Source organism: Erpetoichthys calabaricus, chromosome 1, assembly GCF_900747795.2.
Source record: "Erpetoichthys calabaricus chromosome 1, fErpCal1.3, whole genome shotgun sequence".
In the NCBI taxonomy this organism is placed as follows: Eukaryota; Metazoa; Chordata; class Cladistia; order Polypteriformes; family Polypteridae; genus Erpetoichthys; species Erpetoichthys calabaricus.
This window is the reverse complement of record NC_041394.2, coordinates 739,003-753,106: the sequence shown is the minus strand read 5'-3', so window position 1 is coordinate 753,106 and position 14,104 is coordinate 739,003. Positions and strand designations below refer to the sequence as shown.

At 39.4% G+C, this 14,104-nt stretch overlaps 1 protein-coding gene across 1 annotated transcript in view; it reads left to right on the top strand.

Moving 5' to 3' along the window:
- Window positions 1-5,470: 5,470 nt before the first annotated feature.
- LOC114644085 (uncharacterized) overlaps window positions 5,471-14,104 on the top strand; it is a 113,319-nt gene continuing 104,685 nt past the window's right edge. Inside the window, exon 1 of the mRNA XM_051935543.1 lies at window positions 5,471-5,730. The gene's annotated coding sequence lies outside the window, so the exon portion shown is untranslated. The remainder of the gene's footprint in view (window positions 5,731-14,104) is intronic.

The window sequence follows — 14,104 nt, the reverse complement described above, 5'->3', positions numbered from 1 at the left end:
ATATATCATATTCTAGAGGGTTCGCCCCTTGCTCGCCAACCCCCTGGCCTGTGCCACACGCCAGCCACTTTGTGTCTCTGCCACTCATACTGTGAAGGGAGCTGCACACACCCCAAGGAGAAGCGGTTGCTCCTCCGAGACCCTCTAAGGTTGTCAGTGTGTGTCTACCTGCAGCTGAAAGGTGTGGATATGTAGTCGGACCCCCAGTCTGGTGATGCACACTGGAGGATGGAGGGATTCCAGTCAGTTAAGTGTAGTGAGGTGTCTCTGTGTTTCATTCATGTTACTGATTACTTGTCTGGGCAGTTGGTGCTGGGCTGTATCGAGCAGCACATCACTACGTTACAGACGTTCATGTGGCTCAAAGAGGAACATGCAGACCACAGGTGTCAAACTCCAGGGGCCTCATGTATAACGCCATACATAGAACTCACACTACAACATAGCATAAGGACAAAGCAGAAATGTGTGCACAAAAAAATCCAGATGCATAAATCTGTGCATTTGCCAACTTCCATGTTCTTCCGCTACATAAATCCCGCTCAGCGTGGAAATAAACGCTCGTGCATGCGCCTGCTGTCCCGCCCCAACTCCTCCCAGAATTACACCTCTTTGAATATGCAAATCAATATAAATAGCCCATAAGCTCAGCCTTCTGTGAAAAGACAATGGCAAAAGCATGGGGGAAAATAGAAGAAGTTCAGTGAATACCAAGTGGAGTCAAAGAAAAAATGTACTATTTGTTGGTTTAAATAGTGGAATAAACAACAAAAGGAAGTTGATCGAGTGACAGAGTGTCAGAGAAACTCGAAAGCTCAAGTTCACAAAGTCGCACAGTGCCTGAAATAAAAAAGAAGTTGTCAGATATCAAAGTCGCCGGGAAAAGCCGAGTTGTAGCCCACCGTCTGAGTGTCATATGGAAGCTTATTAAGGGTACGGAGGAAAAAAAAATAGGCACACAGTGGGAAAAAAGCACGAAATGTCAACTTTAATCTCGAAATTTCCACTTTAATCACATAGTTTATTTTGTCATTAAAGTAGAACATCATAAACTTCATCTTAAAATCGTTTAATTTGCAAGTTTCTCAAGTAGCACGTTAAATGCTTTGTTCTGTGTTTGATCTTCTATGTGCTCTATGTGTGTGAATCACTACGTACTTCTGTTCTTTCTCTTCCTCCGACAGGACACAGAATCCATTACATTTGTGATATTACAGCTCTCTGAATAATTAAAATACTGAGATGTATACGTGATATCTTTTTCATGATGATAGGAATGAAAGCATGTTATTAAACACAGGAACACAGTGGCGCAGTGATTGTTCATATCTCACGCAAGAGGCTTGCTGCGCCGTGTGCGACCTTCGATGAAATACTTTATTGTAGAAGTCCTGTCTCTCTCAAACATACTAACCTCTAATTCCTGTCCTTACTTTTCTTTCTCCAAGTAACCAATCGCCACACAATCAGCTCAGTAATAGACATGAAGCCATCTGTAAGCTGAGAACGCCGATTCTTCAAAACCTTTAAGGAACATTGAAATATCTTCGTAGTATGTGTTTAATTATTCTATCTGTCTATCCTTCCAGTGTCGCGTCAGCACCAGCAGTAATACAGCGCAAGGCAGGAGCTATCCGTGAACGGAGCTCCAGCTCCTTGCTAGCGCTGCGACACTGTGTCCTCACATGTTTAAATATTAACAATATAGATTATTTAAATGATGTTAACATTTTATCTGTATAATGTAATAAACATATTTTGCTGCATCACATGTAAATACGCGCTTTATAAAGTGGGTCAGGTTGTGTAATATTATAACTGTATCTCAAGTTTACAGTGAGGTGATTATATTTAAGTACAAACAGTTCTACAAGTGGCACTTGATGGACTGATTGAGCGCGTTTAGAGTTCTTGGGATGAAACAGTTTGTGAACCGCGAGGTCCGTACAGGAAAGGCTCTGAAGCGTTTGACGTATGAGAGCAGTTTAAATAGTGAATGGCTGAGTCAGCGTCTGCTTCATGCTGTATACTGATAATTCTCTTTCTGATCAGCTGCTGCTGTGATTCCCCACTCAGATACAGTGATATAAATACTCTGAGCGGTGCAGTGAGAGTAATATGGAAAAAGATGATCTGCTGTGGCAACCCTTAACGGGACCAACTGAAAGAAGAACAAGATGCAGTGAGCGTAACAACGCTAAAGCAGTTCTGGTATTTAGAATAGTCTGACCATTCTGTGGATCATTATATTGCTGCAGGTTAATTACAATCAGATGTATTACACTAATAAACAATATGCAATTAGTTTCAGTGTATTTATAAAGCCGTGTCGGGAATGTGGAGCTAAGAAAGAAAGGGTGACCACACAGGAACAGTAGCACTGCTTTGACGCTGGGTGCCGCCAGTCTGCAAAACTGAGTGCAGAATTTGTGCATGCCAGAGTATGAGTTACCGTGGAAAAGTGCGTGGCTTTACGCCAAGTTTAGGTTTTATACATTGCGATTTGAGCGTGGAAACATTCGTACGCAACTTTTCTGTCCGTACGCACCGTTTATACATGAGGCCCCTGGTCTTAAATACCAGAAAGACCAAAGAAGTTATTCTGGACTTTAGGACCGCTAAAAAGACCAATCACAGTCCGATAACAATCAATGCAGATGCTGTGGAGAGAGTTTCCAGCTTGAAGTTTCTAGGAGTCACCATCTCAGAGGACCTGTCCTGGGCTATAAGAGGCAAAGCACAACAACAGGCAGCTAAGGAGAGCTCACCTCCCTCAGAAGCTGCTGGTTCATTTCTATCGACGCACTATAGAGAGCATCTTAACTAACTGCATTATGGCCTGCAGGTACAACAGCTGCACCAAAGCTGCTAGAGAAGCCCTGCAGAGGGTCGTAAAAACAGCAGAGGCCATTACTGGGACTGAACTGTCATCACTCAAACTCTTGTATAAGACTCGCTGTGAGAGAAGGGCCATAAATATTCTCAAGGACAAAACTCATCTTAGAAATTGAGCTTCTCCCATCAGGAAGACACTTTAGGTCAATCCGTGGACACACAGACAGACTAAAAAAGAGCTTTATCCCATCTGCCATAAACTTTCTAAACTCTGAATCTCCTCAGTTTGAGATCATTTTTAATTGAACATGTGCAATAAGCTATATTGGTAATGTGCTATATACTACTGTAATACAATATAGAATTTGTAATGTACTATTCATTAACAGGTGCGATAACAATTTATGCTGCTGTACTTTGAGCAATAATAATTGCTCTGGTTACTTGATCACTTAACACTGAATACGATGTATTTGAAATTATTTGACTTTTCTTTAAATGCACCTTGGGGCTGTCACAAAAAGTAATTTCGTCGTGTTACACAATGACAATAAAGTGCTTGAACTTGAACTTGAAGTGTTCTGCATCAAGAAACTCACCCCAGGGGTGAAAGAGTGCCCCCTGCTGGATACAGAAGCCTTGCGAGTGGAAGTAAACAATTTGCACAGGAGTCCCAACTTTAAAACCCTCCGTCTGTCTTAAAGGAGAGTTGGAACAGACTGTGTTGCTACACCCTCTGAAGTCATCATAAAAATATACAAAAAATTGTATGAGTTCAAAAAAATACTTTCAAATGAAAGTTTTTTTTATATAAATCTTTACTGATGAACAATAAATAAAGCAGATATGTCATTGTAATTAACCATCTTGGTTATAATAATATGCGGTAAGCTGGCGCCTTGCCCAGGATTTGTTCCTGCCTTGCGCCCTGTGATGGCTGGGATTGGCTCCAGCAGACCCCCGTGACCCTGTAGTTAGGATATAGCAGGCTGGACAATGACTGACTGGTTATAATAATAAAGAATGACACTAACATACTGTACAGTATATAAAAAATAAAGTCAGAATGAAAACTGATATAAAAAAACAAAGAACTGAAAGTAATAAAATACACGAAGATGCCACAGAGTGTCGAGGAGGTTACGTTTAGAAGCGACTTCGTTTCATTGCTCGTTGCGCAGACGCACGCAGTAACTTTAAACGCGCTCTGCAGCCTCTTATTCTAAAGTGTATAAAATGTGCGGCACTTGCCGTTGCTTCTTCATCTTGTTGTCTATGAAGAACTGCGCATTTCGCCGGGCAGCATTTATTAAATTCTAACCCACTGCCAGCTCATGGCGTGTTGTATACAAGCAGTAAAAAAAGTGCCATCAAAAGAGAGAAAGAAAAACAAAAGGTTTCTTTTTTGACATTGCCGACGGCCGACACGCTACAAACCAGCAGCTTCAGTGCCAGCTGTAGAGCCGCCCATGGTAACGGCAGGCTTATCAAGGTGGACTTCGACCTCCATCTAGTGCGTCAGCGGTGAGCGACCACCCATCGGCACTTGGCGTCGGCGGGCGCAGCAGCTGCCCGGTACTGCAGTGTGACACAAGGCAGTCGTCATGGCGACGCTGTAAATCAGCGCGCCGTATTAAAATTTCTGCACACTTTTAACTTTCGGCTGCACGTAATTTAAATTTATAATTCAACAACATAAAGAACAAAATTGAAATGGTAGATCCGTCCGGTTTTTGCGGACTGGTAGACCAGCCTTCGTGGATCGGTGTCTGGAACCCCCTTACTAGCTCAACTGTTTAGCGCCCCGGACCCCCTTTAATGTTCACCGGTGGCTCCATATTTTACGATAGCCAGACTGCCGCTTTGATGGAACACGCAGCCAAAAGCAAAATTAAGAACATGCAGCGCTCGTGAAAACGTAGGAAATACAAGAAGGTGAACGCGCCTTTTCCGATTGGCGTCTTCGTGTTTCAGGCAAATGCTGCAAAGTTCAAAAGACAACGAAAGTTCTCTTTACCATTTAAAAGTAAGAAAAAAATAATCATGACAGTCATTTAGAAAAATAAGAAAGGAGTAATTTTAAAATGCTTACATTTATGAATTGAAAATGCCTAAAGTAATAAGACTGTTAACAAAATACCATCTTATTTATTGTATTTATAATAATAATATCTCTAAAGTAACTGTCAGGATAAGAGATGTCTTGATAAAATCATTCTTGTAAATCAGTATTGAAATCATTACAAAAGTCGCAGTCCTTAAAAGAGAATACGGCGTTCAAAATGTTAAAATCGATATATTTAGAAATGAGAAGCTACAAACTAGTAACTCCTGGTTCTTAAATGATGTATAGCGTCCCCGTGAATAACGCTGTGATACAGAATTATTATTTAAACAAGTTGAATGTAGTAAGTTATTAAACGAACTATGTGTAACTTTATTTGAAAGAACACTAATGATAATAGAAGACGGGGAGTTGCTACAACACTTCAATTAAAAGTAAAACGCAAACCGCCGAAGAATTCATACAACAGCGTAAAGTTTCAGCTAGGGCCCCTGGGAAATGTAGTCATGGGTGGCTTCCTGTTAACCAACTTGCAACACTGCATGTTGTCACGGTACGCATGCTCAGTTTGGCCAATTTCTGAAACGTCATCAGTAGCGACGGAAACTGTCTCTTGTTGTAAGAAGCGCCCTTTTTGTTTTTCTTCTATTTTAAACCATTTTGAGTCGTCCTTTTCTAAAGCAACGATACCAATACACTAACCACGATTCGGAGTAGCTAAGGAAGAAGACAGGCAACATGCTTTCATTTTTTTCTTCAGTCTGATTCCTCGTAAAGGATTTGAGGAGACCGCTTGTTTGGACGTGGGCAGATAGGCAGTCTTTTTTCGGGTAAGCAAACGTCCTTCCGCTTGCATTCGTCAATGTAAAACATCGCCTAAAGACGAGGCTGCAGTTCGCTACGCTTTATGCGGTCTCTTTGTATTCTCATACAGCGTCCGTAAAGTCGCGGCATATTCTGTTAACGAAAAGACGCACAATCTGTAAGGTAAACATTGATCGGCACTATAAAAATGGGGGATGTATTTAAAAAAAAAAATCACGCTGCCCCACGTTTAGGCACTGCGTCTACACTTTAAGTTTTACGTAAAAAGCGAGTCCTTCGGCGCATGACCGGCAATCGTGGAGCTGTCGCGTGTCACATAGACGGGCTGGCGTGTTGCGCTGATTCGGGCAGATCGCATTGATCAGTAAGGGCTCGGGGCGTCGGCGTCTGCAGGAGTCTTAGACTCGGAGTCGCTCCGCCGTGTCTCGGTGCAGCAGCGAATAGAAGTCAAGTCTCTCGTCATGTGTCCTCAGTACAAGTGACAAAACTGCTATTTTAATAACAAAGGAAATGTTTATTTAGCATTTAACACTACTATCTATTTCTAGATGGATAGGTACATACACAATTATGTATATAATATATATATATATACAGTGGTGTGAAAAACTATTTGCCCCCTTCCTGATTTCTTATTCTTTTGCATGTTTGTCACACAAAATGTTTCTGATCATCAAACACATTTAACCATTAGTCAAATATAACACAAGTAAACACAAAATGCAGTTTGTAAATGGTGGTTTTTATTATTTAGGGAGAAAAAAAAATCCAAACCTACGTGGCCCTGTGTGAAAAAGTAATTGCCCCCTGAACCTAATAACTGGTTGGGCCACCCTTAGCAGCAATAACTGCAATCAAGCGTTTGCGATAACTTGCAATGAGTCTTTTACAGCGCTCTGGAGGAATTTTGGCCCACTCATCTTTGCAAAATTGTTATAATTCAGCTTTATTTGAGGGTTTTCTAGCATGAACCACCTTTTTAAGGTCATGCCATAGCATCTCAATTGGATTCAGGTCAGGACTTTGACTAGGCCACTCCAAAGTCTTCATTTTGTTTTTCTTCAGCCATTCAGAGGTGGATTTGCTGGTGTGTTTTGGGTCATTGTCCTGTTGCAGCAACCAAGATCGCTTCAGCTTGAGTTGACGAACAGATGGCCGGACATTCTCCATCAGGATTTTTTGGTAGACAGTAGAATTCATGGTTGCATCTATCATAGCAAGCCTTCCAGGTCCTGAAGCAGCAAAACAACCCCAGACCATCACACTACCACCACCATATTTTACTGTTGGTATGATGTTCTTTTTCTGAAATGCTGTGTTCCTTTTTCGGCAGATGTAACGGGACATTTGCCTTCCAAAAAGTTCAACTTTTGTCTCATCAGTCCACAAGGTATTTTCCCAAAAGTCTTGGCAATCATTGAGATGTTTCTTAGCAAAATTGAGACGAGCCCTAATGTTCTTTTTGCTTAACAGTGGTTTGCGTCTTGGAAATCTGCCATGCAGGCCGTTTTTGCCCAGTCTCTTTCTTATGGTGGAGTCGTGAACACTGACCTTAATTGAGGCAAGTGAGGCCTGCAGTTCTTTAGACGTTGTCCTGGGGTCTTTTGTGACCTCTCGGATGAGTCGTCTCTGTGCTCTTGGGGTAATTTTGGTCGGCCGGCCACTCCTGGGAAGGTTCACCACTGTTCCATGTTTTTGCCATTTGTGGATAATGGCTCTCACTGTGGTGCGCTGGAGTCCCAAAGCTTTACAAATGGCTTTATAACCTTTACCAGACTGATAGATCTCAATTACTTCTGTTCTCATTTGTTCCTGAATTTCTTTGGCTCTTGGCATGATGTCTAGCTTTTGAGGTGCTTTTGGTCTACTTCTCTGTGTCAGGCAGCTCCTATTTAAGTGATTTCTTGATTGAAACAGGTGTGGCAGTAATCAGGCCTGGGGGTGGCTACGGAAATTGAACTCAGGTGTGATACTCCACAGTTAGGTTATTTTTTAACAAGGGGGCAATTACTTTTTCACACAGGGCCATGTAGGTTTGGATTTTTTTTCTCCCTAAATAATAAACACCATCATTTAAAAACTGCATTTTGTGTTTACTTGTGTTATATTTGACTAATGGTTAAATGTGTTTGATGATCAGAAACATTTTGTGTGACAAACATGCAAAACAATAAGAAATCAGGAAGGGGGCAAATAGTTTTTCACACCACTGTATAATACACAGAGAGTTATATTCAGTTTGTCTTTGTAAGTTTTCTATATTTTCACATTCACACTTCTGTTTCAATATTCCAATTGCTACACCTAATGCTTGATTATAGGGGTATGCAATTGCAATAAAAATAATTGATGACTATAATGTTTTATGTTATAATTGTAATTTTTATTAATTAATTTAATAATTTCAGTTAACAGGACCACAATGAAATATGTACTTTACCTTACCAACTGTATATCCTTTATTTTCATTTTGCAGGGAAAATACTTTAAAAATGTTGTAAAGAACATGAAATTGTTCATTGGTGTATTAGTTGGAAAAATGTAAAAATTAGCGCTTTAATATTTTTTTTTATTATTATTATTTACAACAAAGGCACTGCACACTTTTATTAAAATATTTGTGTCACAGCAGTAAAGTATTGATATTCAAATAGTTATAAAATAAAAATGAAGTATAGCACAAACTTTTTTCACCCAAAACAAGTTACTTTTTTATCATTTTATTAATTTTATTAAAATCTGATAATATTCCATACATGCAGGTCAAGTTTAACAAAACTAGGTTCGAAACAAACCCTCACCCATGAGAAAGAGAGCTAGGTCAGAGGAGTAAAACTTTAATAATTGTAAAAATATGTAAATAAATAAATAGAATAAGAATGAGGGGAGAGAACCTGCTTCCTCAATTTAAATGTTTATTTTAAAATATTATTGATTAGTTCCTGCCAAGTTTTGAAAAAGTTTTTCATAGATCCTCTAAGTGAGAATTTGATGATTTCCCATTTTTTCAAGTAGTATACAGTATAACATCAGAAAAGAGGAGAATTCGGATTCTTCCAGTTGAGCAACATAAGTCTACGTGCTAATAGCGAAGTAAAGGCCATCACAGTTTGTTTCTCCTTCTCCACTTTAAGCCCCTCCCTCAGTGAGCCCACCAAACACAGCTGTTAGTGCATTAGGAGGGATTGTGACCCCCAAGGCTGTCTGATAGGCATTTAAAGATTTTGGTCCAGAATGATGTTAATTTGGTGCAGGCCTAAAACATGTGACCCAGTGAGGCTGGCACTCGATAGCAACATTCACTGGTTGGCTTTGCTCTGGAAACATTTTGGACAATTTTAAGTGAGACAGATGTGCTCGATATGTAATTTTGAGTTGAATAATTGTATACTTATGGAGCTCGAGTGAATTCTCTGCATTGCTACCTTCCACTCCTTTTCTGAGATGTTGAGTGAGAGTTTCTTTTTCCCATTGCACTCTGGGATCTTTGAAAGGGAGGGACTGTAAAATGTTTTGTATATTATGGAGATGCTGTCTGAGTCCTCAAGACTGATCAGAGATAGGTGGGAGGTGAGGAACATTGGGCAGGTTTTATTTAACAAAGTTTCTAATTTGAAGGTAGTGAAAGACATGTGTTGAGGGAAAGTTCAATTTGGAGTGGAATTGTTTGTAGCATGCAAAGACGTTGTCTTTGTGCAGATCTTGAAGTGATTTAATCCCGAATGTTTCCCAGACATTAAAAACTGCGTACGTTTGAGAGGGTGGGAAAAGGTGGCTATCATGTAGAGGTACCACAGATAACAGCTTCTCTATCTTAACCTTTAAATCACCGGAACTGGATATAGTTGCTTCCCAGTGCAATTTGCCAGCACACCGGAGCTGATCAGATTTTACTATGCAACTTTTAATGCAATGCAAGACAAAAGAATTGTTTGAAATATCTTGCAATAAATGAATGCAGGGCAGGTGCTGCCATCTATCAGCAACAAAAATATTTTTTTGTGAATTGTCTATGTAATAAACTTAAGTTATAGCGTAATGAAAATTGCATAATTGCATAATTAGATCTGGACCACCCTGTATATTAGCGATGACTTGTACTTGTTGGGGTACAAAGCAAGGAATATAAAGAAGTGCTGCAGGATTTTATTTTTCTTGTGGAGCAGGCCTGTGTCTGTTCATCTACTTGTGTCCATGTCCAGGGTTTGTATAGCTTGCATATTTGATGCCCAGTAATAAAACTGAAAGTTAGGTAGAGCCATGCTACCTTCTGCCTTAGGTCTTTGTAGGGTCGCTCTTTGAATACGTGGATGTTTTGAATTCCAAATAAATGAGGTTAGGGTTGAATCTGATTTTTTTTTTAAAAAGATGTATATTGGAATGTTTTGAAATAAAAAAAAGAAGCTTAGGAAGGCTATTCACCTTTACAACGTTAATTCTTCCAGCTAAAGTGAGATGAAGGGTTGACCATCTATGCAAGTCTTGCTTAATTTTTTCCAAGTAGACAGCAAAGTTTTGTTGATAAAGAGCTTTATGTTTATTTGTGATGTTTACCCCGAGGTATTTAAACTGATCTGTGATGATGAAAGCGAAGGTGTCCAATCTGATATTGTGTGCTTGAGCGCTCACTGGGAAGAGCACACTTTTATTTAAATTAATTCTGAGAGCAGAAATCTTTTACAATTGTGTTAGTGATGTTAGGACTGCAGGCCCAGTATTTTGTGGATCTGATATGTACAGTCATATGAGAAAGTTTGGGAACCCCTCTTAATTCTTTGGATTTTTGTTTCTCATTGGCTGAGCTTTCAAAGTAGCAACTTCCTTTTAATAGATGACATGCCTTATAGACACAGTAGGATTTCAGCAGTGAAATTAAGTTTATTGGATTAACAGAAAATATGCAATATGCCTCATAACAAAATTAGACAGGTGCGTACATTTGGGATCCCCAACAGAGATATAACATCAATACTTAGTTGAGCCTCCTTTTACTCCTTTGAGCCTCTAGACGCTGTCCTCCTATAGCCTTTGATCAGAGTGTTTGGATTCAGGATGGAGGTATTTCTGACCAATCTTCATACAAAATCTCTCCAGTTCAGTTCAATTTGATGGACAGCCTGCTTCAAATCATCCCATAGATTTTCGATGATCTTCAAGTCAGGGGACTGTGACGGCCATTCCAGAACATTGTACTTCTCCCTCTGCATGAATGCCTTTGTAGATTTCCAACTGTGTTTTGGGTCATTGTCTTGTTGGAATATCCAACCCCTGCGTAACTTCAACTTTGTGACTGATGCTTGAACATTATCCTGAAGAAAGTGTTGATGTTGGGTTGAATTCATCCGACCCTCGACTTTAACAAGGGCCCCAGTCCCTGAACTAGCCACACAGCCCCACAGCATGATGGAACTTCCACCAAATTTGACAGTAGGTAGCCGGTGTTTTTCTTGGAATGCGGTGTTCTTCTTCCGCCATGCAAAGTGCTTTTTGTTCTGACCAAATAACTCCATTTTTGTCTCATCAGTCCAAAGCACTTTGTTTCAAAATGAATCTGGCTTGTCTAAATGAGCATTGGCATACAACAAGCGACTCTGTTTGTGGCGTGAGTGCAGAAAGGGCTTCTTTCTCATCACCCTGCCATACAGATGTTTGAATTGTAGAACGATGTACAGATACACCATCTGTAGTAAGATGTTCTTGCAGGTCTTTGGAGGTGACCTGTGGGTTGTCTGTCACCATTCTCGCAATCCTGCTCATATGCCGCTCCTGTGTTTTTCTTGGCCTGCCAGACCTGCTGGTTTAACAGCAACTGTGCCTGTGGCCTTCCATCTCCTGATTCCATTCCTTACAGTTGAAACTGACAGTTGAAACCTCTGAGATGGCTTTTTGTAGCCTTCCCCTAAACCATGAGATGGAACAATCTTTGTTTTCAGATCTTTGGAGAGTTGCTTTGAGGATCCCATGCTGTCACTCTTCAGAGGAGAGTCAAAGGGAAGGAAGCACAACTTGCAATTGACCACCTTAAATACCTTTATATTTCATGATTGGACACACCTGTCTATGAAGCTCAAGGCTTAACAAGCTCATCCAACCAATTTAGTGTTGCAAGTAATCGGCATTGAGCAGTGACAGTCATTCAAATAAGCAAACTTATAAGGGTACCCACATTAGTGCACAGCCAGTTTTTCATATTTGATTTAATTTCATACAACTAAATACTGCATCACTAAAAATCTTTGTTCGCAGTACACCCCAGTACTCAGATGTTCCTAGGAAATGAAAGACATACCACTATTATCTTTTTTTGTTGAAAATAAAGTCAATTATTTTGCAGGCTGAGAGGGGTTCCCAAAATTTTTCATATGACTGTATATACAGTACCACATTATCTGCATAGAGAGAGAGTCCTCTACTATTCCCCTTTATCTCATAAGTATTTCGACAGTGAACTGCTGGTGGCCCAATGGCGATTGCAAACAGCAGTGGTGACAGGGGCATCCTTGACTTATACCATGTTTTAGTTTGAAGTAGTCAGAAATAATATTGTTAATACAAACTGAAGCATCTGGATTGGTATACAGTAGTTTGATCCATGCACAAATGTTCGGGCCAAACCCAAATTTCTCCAATATGGTCCAAAGGCAGTTTCATTCAACCTTGTCAAATGCTTTTTCTGCATCCAATGATAATAATTCTTTGGTGTTTGACTCTGTGGGTGAATATATTACATTAAACAGGCTTTGAAAATTGGAAGCTAAGTGTCTGCCTTTAAAAAATCCAATTTAGTCTTGTAATTTTACTGAAGGAAGAACTATCTTAATTCTTTCTAGCTAGTGCTTTGGAGAGTATCTTAACATCACTATTCAGAAATGAGATTGGTCTGTATGATGTGCATTGTACATCCTTATTTTGCTTTGGAAAGACTGTAATTAGAGCTTGACCAAAAGTTTGAGGTAGAATTTTATTGTCCCCAGATTCTGTAAATGTTGCTAATAAAAGGGGAGCTAGCTTAATTGAGAATATTTAATAAAATCAGGGCCTGCTGCTTTCCCACACTGAAGTGAGTTTATAGCATCTAGTAATTCTTCTGCACTAAGAGTATCTATTTGTGGTATCTGTAATGCATCCAAAAATGTGTTAGATTGTGTCGTCTTCTTTAAACTCAATGGAATATAAGGACTTATAGTAGTCTCTAAATGTGTGCATTATTTTTTTATGATCAATGATTTTTGTCTCCGTTTATGTTGGTAATTCCTGGGATTGCATTGCGCGCTTCCTGCTTGTGGATTTGTTGAGCTAAGATCTAATTAGCTTTTTCTCCATGTTCATAGTAACGATGTCTTAATTTAAAAATGAGTTGATCTGTTTCTTTAGTTGTCCAGAGGTTGAGTTCTGAATGCAGAGCCTGTCTTTTCTTACAAAGTGCATCATTGAGACACCTGGCATTTTCTTGATCTATTCTGGAAATTTCACTGATTAGCTCTGATACCTTCTTGGTCTCTAGGGCTGCAACTAATGATTATTATGGTAGTCGACTAATCAATTTATTTTGCAATTAGTCACGATTATTTCATGCCTGACTGTTTTGATGCCTGCGACGTGTGGTTGCACATCCTGTTCTGGCCTCCAGTGAATGTCTTACCTCATCTGCTCACATCTGTCAACCTCTGAATGTCACCCTGATGTCTCTGCATTTACACGATTAAAATTGGTAATAATCAAATTAAAATAACAACCAGTGAAACATATGAATTTGAAAATAATCAGATGTTTTTATATTAGTGTGACCATCAAAATAAAAAAGAAATACATTAAACAATACAAACTAAAGTGCACGTAGTCTTTAAACAAAAAAAGTGCATTTAACTCAGTGTTTCCCAAACTCGGTCCTGGTGAACCCCTGTGGCTGCAGGTTTTTGTTCCAACCAGATTCCTAATCAGTGACAACACCTGATAGCACTCATCTCATTTAATTAGCTGTTTTTTTTTTTCTTTTATTCAACATTCAGAAAAGCACAGCAGCATGATTTTTACATTTATAAGACATTTAGAAACATTTCTGCTTTTGCTATAGATTTAAATGCTTAACTCTCTTTTGTTGATTTCATTATACTTTGCCCTTTCTCTGTGCAGTCGTTTCCCTCTTCGTTGTATCTTAATAATGACAATTTAAAATGAGCAGATCAGACACCCAGGCAAAGAACACACAGAATAATCAAAGGCTGCAAATACTTTAGCGTCAGACCCACTAATTGGTAAATAATGGATCGATTAAACAATTAGAACACCTAGAAAAGTAGAATGAAAATCAAGATGAAAATTCTGTTAAAAAGAAAAAAAAATACATTATTCCTATATAACTGCTTGGTACATTTTAAT